Source organism: Xenopus tropicalis, chromosome 4, assembly GCF_000004195.4.
Source record: "Xenopus tropicalis strain Nigerian chromosome 4, UCB_Xtro_10.0, whole genome shotgun sequence".
Taxonomy (NCBI): Eukaryota; Metazoa; Chordata; class Amphibia; order Anura; family Pipidae; genus Xenopus; species Xenopus tropicalis.
The window spans coordinates 135,596,322-135,613,320 of record NC_030680.2 but is presented as its reverse complement, the minus strand read 5'-3'; the positions used below and the strand labels follow the sequence as shown (position 1 = coordinate 135,613,320).

At 42.0% G+C, this 16,999-nt stretch overlaps 1 protein-coding gene across 1 annotated transcript in view; it reads right to left on the bottom strand.

Moving 5' to 3' along the window:
- The window catches only part of rab7a (RAB7A, member RAS oncogene family), a 31,990-nt gene extending 15,225 nt beyond the window's left edge, over positions 1 to 16,765 (bottom strand). The window contains 1 exon segment of the mRNA NM_001008025.1: positions 16,661 to 16,765. The gene's annotated coding sequence lies outside the window, so the exon portion shown is untranslated.
- Positions 16,766 to 16,999: the final 234 nt, after the last annotated feature.

Sequence of the window (16,999 nt, the reverse complement as noted above, 5' to 3'; positions counted from 1 at the left end):
CATCTGTGTGTGTCTCCTCATGTTCCTTATTCAGTTGCTCCAGTTCCCTAATAGCAGCCGCTCTTCTCTCCCCCTTTAGCAACTTAAGATCGTTAATAAGAATGTGTATTCCTTTAGCCAGAGCCTCCTGCTTGCCTCCAAGCACTTCACTCCTTCAGCACCGTGACGATCTTTTCATACTCAATTGTAGCAATAACCCCTCTCACCTCTCCTTGCAGCAATCTTTTACCCACTCACTGCAGCTCTTCCTTCAGCCCCTGGTTTCAGTGCCGAGCACCTCTCAATGCCACTTTGCAAAGCACTTTCTGCCACTTCTTCTGCAACATGGTGAGCCGGATCCTCAGCTTCAGCCACAACTTCCTGCTCACCAGGCCTTTCTCCGACGCTCCCAGCATGCCTTGTGCCTCTGTAGGTACACTTCCACAGCTCCCCAAGGAAACTCCAGCCTCAGCTCCCTGCTCAGGCAACCCATCAGGTTCAAGGCTCTCCATATCACTGCCAGTCACAGGGTCCATCTCAGCAGCACCAACATTCCTTGCTCTCACTTTCCTTCTAGCAGCACATTCCCCATGGGCAGCCATGTTGGATTCAGTAGCCCTCCTGCCTGCACCCAGCCGGGTTCTCCTTACACCACCAGGGGCAAAAAAAAAAAAAAAAGAAAAACCTAACCTCCAAGACCCCCACAAGGGCCTGGGAGAAAACACAGCAAACAGAGGACACTGGGAGAGGTTATCTTGCTCCCTTGTTCTGCTGATCGGCTGCTGGGGGGATATCACTCCAACTTGCAGCGCAGCAGTAAAGTGTGACTGAAGTTTATCAGAGCAAGGTCATATGGCTAGCCTCATGTGAAATTTAAAAATTAAATTAAAAAAAAGTCTGTTTGCGCTTTTGAAAAATGGATTTCGATGCAGGATTCTGCTGGAGAAATTCATGTGTTTTGAAGAAGAAAAAAAAAAAAACCATGTTTTCCCATGACAGTATTCCTTTAAGTTCAATACAACGGTATTTCTTGGGGGGTTGTATTCAAAACCAATCCAATCATAGGCATAAAACTGCAAGAGGTAGGTTTCAAGCCCCTCATGCCTCTTAGGGCAACTTGGTTACCATGCCAAACCCAAATGCTACACTGAGCTGGTATTTTCCCAGTTAATCCCATGGGCGCAGCTGGCACATATCCCACAAAGGGTAATTTGGCACATAGGGGACATCCTAGTGGTTCCTCTTTTTTGGAATATATATTCCACGTGACACTGACCTCAGAGGGTGACATTTCACAGTCTTTATAAGAGTTGAGTAATCCTATCTCAAATTCAACCCACACCACGGGCAGCACAAGGAGCAACGGTCTGATCCTCCCTCTCACATCTCACTCACACTCTTCAGGGCTCAGAAGAAAAAATAACTGAAGACATTACATTCTGTCTCCATTAGCTTTATGTTAAATGGAAGAGTGAACTGCCCCTTTAAGATACCTCAATGTTAGAGCTGGTTTTGCAATCCAGCTACAAACATCTTGCTCTTTAACACTTCTTAGAAGGAATAAGAGGAGGCTCAAGTATTGAGCAATGGCTGCAGGACACAAACAAGTGCTCTTAAATGATCAGCATGTCCTGGTGTCAATGTGATCAGTAACAGAATATGCTCTCATTGGCACGTGCAATGGGCAGTTAGTAAATGCACATCTTATACCAACACAGGGCTCTAGTACTTACCTACAATGAATAAAGGGGTTAAAGCCATTACAGTCTAACAGCAAAAAGTACAGGATACAAGTTTGTGTTAGGAACACAAATCTGGGTTCAGCTCTCAATTTGGCCCGGTAACTGCATTTTTTAAAGGATTTGGCCAATTTGTATCTGCACGGCTGAACCGAACACTAACCCTTAGGCTATGGTACACAGCACAATTACCAGGGTTACAAAAACACTGATAAATATATGGGTTTGGGAGCACCAGCAGGGGCAGAGCCTTTACCACAAAAGGCTATAAAGTTGCTAGGCTTTTGGGAAGTATACCCAGAGGCAAAGTCAAACTAATTTGATCTAAAGTGCCCAAAACTGCAATATGCACCTATGTGTAGGTTCTCCATCTGAGCAAGGCCAATTCATTGGTTTCTGAATGTGTGCCATAAAAGAGATGGGATCAGCCTATCAGCAAACACTGGAGATATCAGCACAAAAAAAGCATATTTTAGTGTTTCTGTGACAAAATCCACCCTGTGTGCACTGATTGGCTGATCCTTTGCTCGTTCGTGCACACAAATTCAGGGGCAGGGACAAACCATGTCCCATTACATAGTACCTTAGACTTCACATATCATATATTCAGCTTCTATGAAATCATGGTAATCATTTATTTATGCACTACCCGGAAGTTCCAGAGAACAAAAGGAATATTATAGGAGAGGTGCAGTAAATTACCCAACTGGGGCTGAGGAAAGAAGCAGGGGTATATGGCTACATGCAGAGGAGGATGAAAGGGAATGGGAACATTTACTGTGCCTTATTATCAAGAAAGAAAATTTGTTTGTGATGGTGAGTATCTCACTTTAGTAACCAAAGTCCAAAGTCAATCCAAATGGTGTCCGCACTCCAAGGCTCAATATTCTGCGGGGTGCTTAGCCAAAATTATGTATGCATAGAAAATCATCATCTGTGGCCAGCACACCCTTCAATGTTTCATCAAAAAAAAATTTTATTGCAGATATATTGTTAAAACCAACGTTTCGGTCCTTGTTAGGACCTTTCTCAAGGATCATCCTTGAGAAAGGTCCTAACAAGGACCGAAACGTTGGTTTTAACAATATATCTGCAATAAAAAAAATTTTGATGAAACATTGAAGGGTGTGCTGGCCACAGATGATTATTTTATATATATATATATATATATATATATATATATATATATATATATATATATATATATATATATATATATATATATATATATATATATATATATATATATATATATATATATATATATATATATATAATCTGACCTGCTGTGCCAGGCTACCATCTAGGGAATCTTTTGTGGAGGATTAAGTTTTTAGACAAATCAAATAATTATGGATTTATCCATCCCTATTTATCAACCCATGAAGCCAGCGAGCCTGCCCCTGGCATTCTTTGCCCATACACTGTGTAACTATCTTCTTGTGATGAATGAGAGGGATCTTTATACATCCCTTCTAATACACTAATGCACAACACATGCCCTGGAGCAAGTCACATGATTTCTTTAAAGCACATGCACTCATCAATCAATCATGTGACCGATACAGGTCACATGGTATTGGATTGTCATACCAGGAAGTAAATTCATAAAACCTGGAATTCCTTCTAGTGCTATGGAATTATAAATAAATAAGACAAGTCATGAATAATATAATTAATAATAACTTTTAAATAATTAAATCATATCCTTATGAAAACATGTTTTTGTACATATTGCACCCCAGGCATTTTACCTTGGGAGTGAGTACAACATTTTGCCCCCCCACCCCACACACACAATGCTGAAAGGTACTGAGCGAGCAGAGAAAATTCAGCCAAAACACCGGCTTAGACCCAACCCAACTTACTCACTGTGCTTAATGCCACGTGCTCCTGACTCACTAAATACATGGAAAATGAAACAAAGAAGGACCTGCATTTATTTTTCACAAGACTAAGCTTTATACAGTAGGTAATGATCTTGGAGTTGGCCGCACAGGCAGCACAGACCCAGTAAATGCCACAGGAAGGGGTATGTTCGTTTGAATGACTCACAAGCACACGATTATCTGCCTTATTACTCCATAGATTGCTAAGGCAGATGGATGTGCGTGTATTTCCCCATAACATCTAATGGCTGAGGTTAGGAAACAACATGGTACATTTCTGAATGACTGCCGCATTTGTAGTATACATAAAATGAGTGGGTACTGCCTCCCCCCTTACCGTACTGGGGTAGGCGCAGTAAAGCAACAACATGGAGCACATTAAAGGAAAATGTGAAGAAAAGCCCTCTATATTATTATGAGCGATTGCCAACATACATTTAACTGCATAACGATTAGACCCACCAGCCTGCAAGGGTGGTATCTGAAGGCAGATATAGGAACCAGTGGTTTCTTTGTTTTTTTTTTTTTTTTTAAATCTGCAATATTTGATCGAAATAGCATTTAAAAATATACGTAATTTCACGTCATTCGGAGCTTTCTGGATAATTGGTTTCCATTCCTGTACACAATATTGGAACCTTTGCTGGTACAAACTGTTTTTGTGGCAAAGGGTGAAGTATATTGAAATGCAGAGGATGCTTGATTTTCTTTTTGGTATTACTTACCCTTTAATAACACTAGCATTACACAGACAACAAAACGTGCTGTAAGTGGGTTTACACCTTAGATGACTGGCATTAAAAGAATGTGTGCACTAACACATACACACAATCAAGCAATTTAGATTTTAAAAAATGATTTACTTTTTCTCCGTAATAATAAAACAATTCCTTGTACGTCATCCTAACCAAGATATAAATTAATCTGTATTGGAAGCAAAACAATCCTATTGGGTTTATTTAATGATTAAATGATTTTTAGTAGACAAAGTATGCTGATCCTTATCCGGGAAAACCCCAGGTGAAAAGTAAAACCTATGGTGTATTTATAGCTTGTTGTGACTGGGTCATACTGATGGATCAGTGCATTGTATTTATCTGCACGGTGACGTATAATTACCATACAGTAAGTTATAAAGTTCTGCACAATCATTTGTAACAATTGATGCCGTGCCTAGGTTATGGTTTTGTCCATTAAAGTATTTCTACATAGCAGGATCTTTTTTGGGCTTAATTACAAGGGAGCTCTACATTTTGGTTGCAGTTAAATACCACAAACAGATTGTAAGCTTTAATGAGCAGTACCCTAACTCATGTTATGGCCAATATAGTTACATAGTGTTGAAAAAAGACCAGTGTCCATCAAGTTCAACCCATCCAAGTAAACGCAGCACACCTAACCCACACCTACCAATCTATACACTCACAAACTATAAATACAACCACTAGTACTAACTGTAGATATTAGTATCACAGTAGCCTTGTAATTTGTATATCTGATGCACGCACCCATCGACTGTACAGCACAGCGCAGTATGCTGGCTCTAGAATACCAATCATCCACCAAAAATGAACTAACTAGAGGGTAGTTGTGAAGACCATTCAGGCACTACAACCAACCCCCATACTGGAACTTAATGCAGGATGAAGGGCCCAAGCTGGCAGCTAATAAGGTCAATTGGAAGGCCTGAATTAAACCCTCTTGTGTAGAGTTATAGAGAAAACACCCTGTTTAACTCACAGGCCAGTGGAGTCTGGGAATTTGCAACTCCCAGCAAGCAGCTCTGATTCCATATTACAGCTCTGCCATGTGATTCTACTCATACTACTCATAAGAGTTTTTCAGTCCCACATTCTGCAGACATGGATTTTGAAGGGATTAGGGATCTTTCTACATAACCATTCTTGCTTATTAAATAGAATAGGAAAATTCTTACATGCATAACCAGTAAACGGAGTATTATACAGTTTTTCCTGACAGTGGCACAGTGGAGGACACAGTTTCATTGCTGCTTTTTAAATAAGGTTTTAGTGTACCTTGTCAGAGTAACCAGTATAGCAACTCTAATACTAACACTAGGTCTGTGTGCTTTATTGAGCACTGAGAAAAAAAACAAACAAACACAAAAACTTCCCTCTCCCTTCTTGTCAGCCATACCTATGAATATTGTCCGTTTTCTCAGCCCTGTGTATTTTGCAGTAATAGGGGTGCTAGTGATGTGTGGGTTGAGCCGCAGCCCGTGGGACCTACTTGTTCACCCTTAGGTCACGCAGGTTAGGGTTAACATTTGGGCGACCATTGCGGGTTCAGTTTGGGTGGGGGCAGACTGGCGAAGTACACTCCTGCTCCCAAAGTTCCCCTGTTGTAGCACGCACAGGAGTAACATGTAGAGTGGAAAGATGTGGGTACGGGTTGGGTGTGGGTCCTACAATGGCAAGATTTTGCAGACCAGGTGCAGGTTAACGTTTTATGTGTTAGAGTTGAGTTTTTTCTGACCAGCACATCACTACTGGGCACAGTTATTGGCATCTGATGGATGTTCCTTGACCAGGAAGCCATTAATATGGAAACACACACACAGAAACACAGATCAAGACCTATTTTTTATTGCATTTCTGTGTGTGTTCATATTACTAAGACTTCAGGTGCACAATGACAAAGTGCCAAGCACTGTGTGGATAAAGGCTGCCGGTGCTGGTTCCCCACTATAACATGCAGCCCCAGAACTAAACCCAAATCATGCTCGAGGAAACAGCTTCCTTATGTGTCTGTGAGATAAAAAGAACTTTCTATTGGGCTGCAACTCCCAGCATCCCTCTTCTAGCTTCTGTGCATCTAGCCAGGCCCTGGTATAGCCAGCCAGGATTATATTTAGACGATAGAAGTGGTTTATTTGCATTTCCAACACTCTAATATTCCGTAGTGTGCAACTGGATTCCACAAGCCTGAGATAAACTTCTGCTTTTCGTAATGAGCGCTTTCGCTTCCTTCCATATGTTCGTGTCCATGAGATCAATTCCAAGCACAAACATGTGGAAATAACTAGATGAAAACCTTACAAACCAAAGCAACAATGTTCTGTAATGGCAACGGCTTATGCAAAATGCTTAATAACTTATTGATTAGGCTCCTGAAAAATGACTGCACTTCCATGGAACTAAATATACCGATGCAGCCCTAGCAAGGTCAGCTATTAGCAATCTAAGAAAAACAATTATTCATAACCAAGATAATGTCAGCTGACAAACACCAATACGCACAACATAAAAGGCTACAGATATGAAGCTGCACTTGGGACATCAGAAGAATGCAGTCTAAATAGGCACTGAAAGGGTTAAAGGATCTAGCCCAGCCAAAGCCACCAAAAAAACTCAAGACTTAATTATTTTATGTAGTCATGTGGTTCATCAGCTGCTTGAGTCACAAGGGAAGACACAGCGAGTCTGAACAAAGGGAATGAAAGTCTGATTGGAATCCCCATGGATCCCATGTAGTAGTACTTCCCAACAGCACTGAGACGTCATTCAATATACAGATAAGCTGCCGAATTTATCTAAAGGACCGATATTGGCAGCTGAAATCGGCCCATGTATGGCCACCTTAACTCGCTGTCTCCCCCCAAAAGGTAAAGGATGTCACCTTGTAGGTAGTTGCCTGCTGGAGGGCTGGAAGTCACCCAATAGCAATATACATGGAACACCAGAACAACCCCTGACTCAGCAACTCATGTCTTAAGGTACAATATTATGTTGCTATGTATTTAAACCACAGGGGCTATGATTATAATTTCAGCACCAAGCACACAAAACAGATGTGCCTACCTCTGCCAGATGCCTACACTCTCATATTATGGTCACAGCAATACATATACACAATACACACAGGTGTACAAGCCCTGCAAAGGTAATTTTGTTATTTGCCTCTCTGATTCCTCTGCAGTCAGTTGTCGCATACAGAACCAGTCACTGAATTTTCCTGTACAAACCCATGGAAACTAGCAGAATGAACTGAAAGACAAGCAATTTGCCATAGACAAAATGGGCCAACTGCTCCTGTAAATAAGGCCAGAATCTATAGTCACAAATCAATGTAAAATTAACAAGCTACTTCAAAGCAAAAATAAAAAAAAAGCCATATACTAGAACATGGCCAGAAATGTAAAACTGCGCTGAAACTTTTAAGAGTTAAAAAAAAATCCTCTTTAAAAAATTAAAAATAGTGATTTGCATTTGAAATAATATGCATGAATGGAATGTAAACTCGACTATCTATAAGTATTGTCATTTAGTTAAGGAATCGGTTATATCTGGTGAAACTACACTGGAAATGGATTTAATACGAGGAAATAGCAAATGTATTATAAAGTTAAAGGCTAGTGCAACGCAAGCCATTAGGTTTATTGGAACATATACCAGATATTCCCTAGGCAGATCATATTAACTGAATACAAAAGAGCAACGAATAAGCTTTAAAAACTATCCTTATAAACACAGCCTAATGGCACTTGTGTCGCGACTAATAAAAACCTGGGTTTTATAAAAAAAATAATAACCCTAGTTTACAATCAGAGGGCGGAGTTTAGACTTGCCTGACAAGCTGTCCTGCAACAAATCCCTTGGGCATCAATACTCTGGTTCCTCTTCCACCATGTGACACTGAGTAATGTTTGTACCACAAAGGTACTGAATATTTACAATAAGAGCAGCCCAATGGTTAGTACTGAGTAGGGTTCTTGGGTCGGAGTCTGACCTAGGCAATATCTGCATGCGTTTTCTTTGGGTGCGAGAATGTGTGAATTTCAATGATATTATACAGACTACAACTGCTACTATTATATCCCAAGAGAACTAGGATAATGCACAGAACTTGGGAAGATACAGCTCCGAATTTGTCCCTTCTGGTTCATAATGCTTTAGGATGGATAATACATGTACAAGCGCCACTCACAGTACAGCAACCACATTAGGCAGGTCACATAAATTAGTATATATGTTTTTCCTACATACAGGCATTAGTCTAACTTTAGTATGGTCAGTTACAGAAAAGAATGAACGCTAGCTGTAAAGCCATTATTTCTCATTGTTCAACAGCAGAGAAAGCTGGCGGGGTTGGCTTCATAAAATGGTCAGATGGTCTAGACAAGGAAGTCAGTAAAACAGCTGCAGTTCAGCAGCTTGTATTAGAGAAACAAAATAAATCGGCATGCAGGGAGTAAGGTATATTATTCTGGGGGCTGTTTAGAGTAATTATAGGGGATTTAAAAAAAAAAAAAAGGCTTACTTGTCCTTTAAGAATGCACTGAAACCTGGATTCAAACTAAATAAAACACCTTAAGTCAGGGGGCTCAAACTCAATTTACCTGGGGGCCGCAGGAGGCAAAGTCAGGATGAGGCTGGGCCGCATAAGGGATTTTACAAAAAAAAGTCGGGAGCTGCTGATTGCGGAAATGACGTTATGCCATCATAACAGTTATTATGGGAAGACGTTCTGTGTGCACAATTAGTTCCTTACGTCTTCCCATAATAACTGTTATGATGGCATAACATCATTTCCGCAATCAGCAGCTCCCGCCCGCCGTGCCTTGCATTATCCCTTGAATCGCAATAAAAATCGCGATCCATTCATTCGGCGTTGGTGCGGGCCACAAAATATTGTACCGAGGGCCGCAAATGGCCCACGGGCCGCGAGTTTGAGACCCCTGCCTTAAGGCTCAGGATGACTGGACACAATTTTTTTTCAGTTCCTGTAATAATATAAATATTTTCTCCAACAAAGCAAAATTATTATATTTCAGCCAAATGCCTAAACATGGGCAAGTCCATTTAGCCTTGGAATAGAATGAATTGAACAGAACACACTCCGTTCAGCTCATCAAATGCTGAAACAGCACAGGGAACATATACAATTCCCATGACCTCACAGATATATAGTTGATATGCAATCAAAGAGACACAAGGGTGGCAGGGAGAAAACACTACTACTGGGTGTCTGTGGACTTTCATAGCAGAATACATTTGAATACAAAGCCCATTAGTGCAAGACATAATTAATGGCCCTTGGTGATAAATACCCTGTCCAGCTGCAACACACACACACTCTAAGATGGTATAATCAATCAAATGTTATAAAAACATAAGATGTTAAGCCTCTTCAGAAATCAGCTAACTGATTAGGTTTTTATAACCCATTAACATCACACATCAATTAAATGTTTTGCAGATGTTAGCCAGCCTTATGCCCACACTGCGCAAGATTCCTGCAAAGCTATTCTAATTATACTTCTCTAATTTAGAGAATATTTCAGCACATTCAAAATAAAAATAGCAACCCAGATTATAATTCTCCATAATAAAACTATAAATTACTTGTTACCATTCAACAGACCACCATGGCCTCTGTCTGTGAAACAGCTGTTGGTATTGATTCTCTAGAATCAATCAAAATGGAAACAAGGCTGACAATAAATACACATGAACCAACATTGTGACACTTCGTGATTTTGCAAGTATTCACAGAAAAGCATGGGGCATGCCGCACATTTCATAGCAAAATATTTGGCAATATTATTTATACAAAGCTCCGCTGCTCCACTGTACTACAGGGCAATAAAATACTAAAATTCAGCACAAAAACTGGATACAGAACGCCATAAAGGTTACAGATGCACTGTAAACCCCCAACCCAATCAACACCTCTTTGTGACGTTTAATTAGACACTACAGAGTATCCCAAAGCAAGAGAAAAACAAGTGTGTCAGCTTGCGTCTTTGCCAATAGAGCTGTCACTTTATACAAACGCATTCACTGCTTTTCCCAACTAAAAGAAGCAATAGAGATTTATAGAAGGGAGAACCCCAACCAGTCCTTACAGGCCTGACCAAACCTCAGTGGTTCAAAGGTAAAAAAATAAAATAAAAAAAAGTTCAATTCCTCTAGCTCAGTGCTGTCCAACTTCTACGGTGCCGAGGGCCGGAATTTCTCTAGCATACATGGTGGAGGGCCGCTAATGGAAGCCAGTTTGACCACTCCCCTTTTTGAAACCACACCCACTTCAAACCACACCTATTTTATCACAATGGTGGTAGCACAGCAAAATCCCAAATGCTTAGTGCTTACTGTGGGGATATCAACCATCATTCATATGTGAAAGAATGATGTCATATTAAGATATACCCTTAAATTCCATATGCCTCCTCCTCCCCTGTGGATAGCAGAGCGACCCCCAGTACATAATTACACACCTTAGGGACCATTTAATGGCTATTTCCAACTGCTAACAAACTCCCACAACAAACCCCCCTCAGGTTCACCTCCCACAAGCAGCATAGGGCAAGCAGAGTATGGCACACACAGGCAGCACTCTGCCTGTCCTATGCTGTCTGTGTGTGCCATACTCTGCCTGTCCTACCCTGCCTGTGTGTGCCATACTCTGCCTTCCCTATGCTGCCTCTGTGTGCCATACTCTGCCTGCCCTACCCTGCCTGTGTGTGCCATACTCTGCCTGCCCTACCCTGACTGTGTGTGCCATACTCTGCCTGCCCTACCCTTCCTGTGTGTGCCATACCCTCCCTGACCTATGCTGCCTGTGTGTGCCATACTCTACCTGCCCTATGCTGGCTGTATGTGCCATACTCTGCCTACAGTACCTATGTCTGAGGTGTGAAGAAGTGAACAATGGGAGTGATTACAGGCTGAGCCTGAGGTGTGAACACTGCAGGGGGTGAACAATGCAGGTATTAAAAGGTGTGAAAAACACCCCCCGTATTTCCTGGGAGAGGCTAACAGCAACTGTCGAAAATGGAGGCCTAGCCTTGCCACACTTCTACTTCTACTACTTAGCCTCCCAAATCTACTACATACACTGGTGCCTTGCTCCCAATCCATATAATCCCAATACACAACTTCAAGCGTCCATCCTCCACTCAATAGAAGGCCTAAGCACCTATCCTTATAGACACCACACAGATATGACCAACCTACCACATACGCTACTGACTCCACATAAAGCATGGACCACAGCCTTGAAAAATATGCACCATCCTTGGCCACTCCTCTCACCCCAACTTCCACTCTGGGCCAACTCGCTCCTACCCGACCTACAGGAACTACAGGACTACACCTATTGGCCACGACTGGGTTTTAAGAAACTTGGAGACCTAACACTTGGTCCTCAGTTTCCCACATACCAAGACCTACAAGACAGAGCTCTGGGAAAGCAGATACAATTTTATAGATACCTCCAACTTAGGCACGCCTTTCACGCACAATTCCACACCCTTCCTCCCACAATAACCACAGTAACCCTAGAGGACATCCTGCTCTCTCCATCTCCAGCCAAACTACTATCTAGGCTATACAAAGAGATTATGACAACAATTAAGCCACCCTTTGATCGAGCCTACCGTCTTTGGACGCAAGACATCCCAGAACTAGCACAAGACCAATGGGAGGAAGCCACAGAAAATGCCTATGATTTCCTAATCCCAATAAAGGATAGGCTCATACAGTACAAATTTCTGCACCAAACCTACATAACACCCCTCAAACTGATGAGATTTGGGAGAAGACAGGATGACCTCTGCCCAAGATGTAAATCCCCCGGGGCCAATTTCTTCCACATGATTTGGTCCTGTCCCCCCATACACGAATTCTGGTCCAAAATAATGGAAACACTAGCAAGTGAACTGGGTACACCGCAGATAGTAGACCCAATAACTTGCCTATTAGGAGTCATAGATGGAATAATATGCACTAACGTGGCCAGAGTCAGACTGCGTACGCTCATGTTCTACGCCAAAAAAACAATAATTATGCACTGGATGGGAGACACCCTCCCCTCCCAAACATTCTGGAGAAGGCTGGTGGATGGAGCTCTCCCCCTTATCAAATTAACCTATGAAACAAGGGGTGCTTATGACAAGTTTGACAAGATCTGGGAAAATTGGTATAATCAAGACAATCTGGACACATAACCTACCCCTTCACACTAAATGTGACTGATCCGACAGAACTAAACACACTCACCTACACTGTGATAACTACAACGCCTAGTAATAGCACCCTTGACTGTATTGGCCTAAACCTGACTCGACACCATTTCAATCTTAATGTCAATATATTATACACTGTTTTGTATTTTTGTTTTGTGATGTTGTAAAACCAATAAAAAATTTACCTATAAAAAAAAGGTGTGAAAAACACAGGGGATTACATTTTTCAACAATACAGAGGGATTACAGCCTGAATCTGAGGTGAGAACCATGCAAGGGGCCAGTTAATCTCAGTACTGATACCATTTAATGCTTACTCAAAGGTAAGCCATCAAAGCAGCCAGACAGGTGGGGGGCCACACAGAGGGGGGTCGAAGGCCACATGCGGCCCGCGGGCCGCCAGTTGGACAGCACTGCTCTAGCTGCCTATTTCTGCCTAAATCACCCTGGCATTATTTCCTTAGAAACAAAAGAAGCAATATGTTAACCTTAAGCATCTGATCAATACAAATTCCCTAAAGATATTCATGTATAAAAACTGAGTATTACAGAGGTGCCTGAGCCACGAGAGAGACGAAAACACATTTGAACACATTTAACAAAATCACTGAAGGCTGATCTTTTACCCAAGGACTGTGTGCCACCTTCAAAAGATTTTTTTAAAGCCCCCAGAAGTGTTCTATACATTGTATTTCACTAGGATAGAGTACAGAATATAATCACTGTTTCATCTAGACTGAATAACAGTTTCCATTTTTCAATGGCAAAACCTTTGGCATGATAATGCATGACTGTAAGTTCTTAAGGCAATAAATATTAACTGAAAGGTGTCAGAGAGAAGCTGTAATCACTCACAATGTATGGCAATGAGAAAATGCAAGCAGCATATTAACAGCATTAAAGGGGTAGTTCACCTTTTTATTTATTTAGTTATTTAAAGAATGTCTGCATCTTTCCAGCTTCCAAATTAAAATGCTATCTGGCTAATGGGGGTCATTGACCCCTGCAAAAAGATAAATAAAACAAAAACACTGTTGTCATGTAAGGCTACAGTTTTATTATTGTTAATTTCAATGACTTTTCTTTCCATTCTTTTTCCAGACTGATATTCAAATAATGCATGGCTGCTGCTAGACTCAATAAAAACCCTAGGAATCAAATAAAGGGGTAAAATGTTAAACTAGAGAACTGCTTAAAAAAGGTATATTACTCAAAAACTACAAAACAACAAAACAAAAGCTTAAAACCAAATGCTAATTATCTCAGAACGTCACTGTACTAAAACTAGTGAGGAAAAAAATATTTAACAACCACGCCAAAAGTAAATCTTATTCTGATATATGCAAGTGTAGCAGGATATACTGACACCATGTATCAATCACCCAGGGAAGGAAAAACATCAAACCATTATACAGCACATTAACATGAAGAAAAAAGGTGAAAGTGTGATTAGAGCCAATAGGGATATAATAATGCCACAAGTCATTTGTATATAGAAAAAGAAGACTAGTTAAGTGTAAGGTATTAATAAGGGGAGCAGTCTCTTGCTGGGGTACATTTGTTTGATGTTCGTTTGAGACTCATCTTTGAGCACACCTAAACACATTTTCTACTTGATTCCATTATATTTTGCCTGGTTGAACGCACGAGCGTTCAGAATTGCGTTTCACCCAAAAAATTTTTTAACATGATGCATTTTCTAGCTATTGACGTGCATTCATAATTCACTAGAATAGAGGGTTGTTTGGAACCAACAAAAACACACAGGTGCGTTTAAAAAAAACACATATAAACCCAATATATGTGGGTTTTTTTGCACTCAGCATGCATTTGCAAACACGCAAAAAACACTTGTGAGTATGAGCCCTTACAAAATACAACAGACTTACTATAGGGACTGTTTATAGTGGTTTTTATGGATATTTAAAAAAAAAAAAAAAAAAAAAAAAAAAAAATATTTTATATATATATATATATATATATATATATATATATATATATATATATATATATATATATATATTCTTTAAATAGGAAATGCTAACTACCCTACTTGCCAAAGGGCAGAGAAGTGGAGAATAAACAAGAGATAGACAAGCACTTCAAAAGGTGAAAATAATGTCCAATAAAAGGTAAATTAATATATAAAATTGCATTAAAGAATAATAAGGACCACCCTGTTTATTCTGTGTTCAGACATTATGGCATCTGAATAATGCAAACAAAAATATTAGTTGGCAGTTAACAGTGATAGGAGTGAGGTTAGCAATTACAAAATGAATGAGGAAGTAATAAGGGAAAAAACATTTAGGAAGGGCTGAAGAGGAAGGTGAGCGGATACCATCAGGGGTATGAAGAGGGTAGCGTATTTGCAAATTGTTGGAGAAAGAGGAAGAGCAGATGACAGAGAAATAGAAGAGGGAACATGAGGACTTGGAAAGGCAGCTGAGAAACTGGAAAAGGTACACAGATTCCACAATGTTGCATAATGAAGAACAGAAAGTGGGAAGGGGTAATGAAAGGATTACACAGGTGGGCTGGGCTTAGAAATGGGTAAAAAAAGAAAGATGAAATAATCACTGTTATACAGCAGGTGAATCGTCAGCCTCAATAACACACTGGGTAATTATCAACCTGATTTCTAGCAATCATGCAATAAATGCATAAAACAGGGTGCATTCTAGCTGGCTAGCAGGGACACAGATAAACAGGGCAAGTGAGCTCATTAAGGCTTGTGGCCTTATAGATTAACAGCCCTGAAATAGGGGTGACACACAATAATGAGCCACTGTGGGGTTGTATACTGTATGTTTTATAAATACTGGGTAATACTATAGTGGAATGGCGAGGAAGGAGACTGATAAGTGATGATGATGAGGGACATTTAGCAATAAAGTGTTGCAGACACATAACGCTGAGAGAAGGGAGGAGTAAAGGGGACACTATTAAACATGTGAACAAAAGCTGAAGCCTGAAAGGGTGGGGATCAAAAAAGGAGAATAGAAACAAAGTATATCTTCATTACTGCTGTGGCTGCTACTGGGCTACTGCTCCAAATATCCCCCCCCCAAGGGCTCAAGCAAGGGTGGTTCCTGTCAAGCAACAGAGTGAAGATCCCTGATTCCCACAGCTGGGGAGCCACAGGCAGGGGCCACGGCTGCCATCGGAAACCCACCTTACCTTTTGGTTTAGAACACTGGCCTCCCCTAATACACCGAAGCATAACAAAATATAGAACGGTCTCATCAATGGCGAGGGCCCCCATGGATGAACCACCTATGCCCCCACGGATGTACCCCCTATCCCCCCACGGATGTACCCCCTATCCCCCCACGGATGTACCCCCTATCCCCCCACCACGGATGTACCACCTATCCCCCACGGATGTACCACCTATCCCCCACGGATGTACCACCTATCCCCCACGGATGTACCACCTATGCCCCACGGATGTACCACCTATGCCCCACGGATGTACCACCTATGCCCCACGGATGTACCACCTATGCCCCACGGATGTACCACCTATCCCCCACGGATGTACCACCTATCCCCCACGGATGTACCACCTATCCCCCACGGATGTACCACCTATCCCCCACGGATGTACCACCTATGCCCCACGGATGTTCCACCTATGCCCCACGGATGTTCCACCTATGCCCCACGGATGTTCCACCTATGCCCCACGGATGTTCCACCTATCCCCCACGGATGTACCACCTATGCCCCACGGATGTTCCACCTATGCCCCACGGATGTACCACCTATCCCCCACGGATGTACCACCTATGCCCCACGGATGCCTTGGGAGGGACCGTCCCGGTGCCAGCCCAGCTGCCGTTGTATTATCTCACTCAGCATCCCCGACATGATGCCATTCGCCTTTAGGCCCAGCAGCACAATCAGGGCTACCTGCCGGGGGAAGGGTGGGTGCCTTTCGAACACTACCATAATGGTGTTGCCCAGGCCTCGCTATCAGGCCTCCGCTAGTGTCGGGCGCTGGGTTGAATTAAGCCCCCCGACTAGGTGCCCCCTGCCCAAACCCCCAGTGCCCCTCTCACCTGCTACGGGTGGGTTGTTGTGGCGTCTGGATGTCCCGGGCCGGTCAGATACTATACGCCGGGCCCGCTGCTTGTCTCCGCTTCCTACCCCTGCCAACCCTTCTCTTCCCAACGGAAGTGACACCCTGTCATGGGGCGCCTGACGTCAACGCCTCCTCCTAATTACCTATTGGCTAAAACGGAACGGGGCGTGAAGAAGGAAGGGAGTAAAAGGAAAAACACCACGTGATTTGCTGTGTCACCGCCTTGCCGCCATATTACCTGGGGACTTGAGATGTCGGGAAGGCAGTATAAAAGACCACTTTGCCTCACAAAAACAATAACAGAAGAAAACGTGCT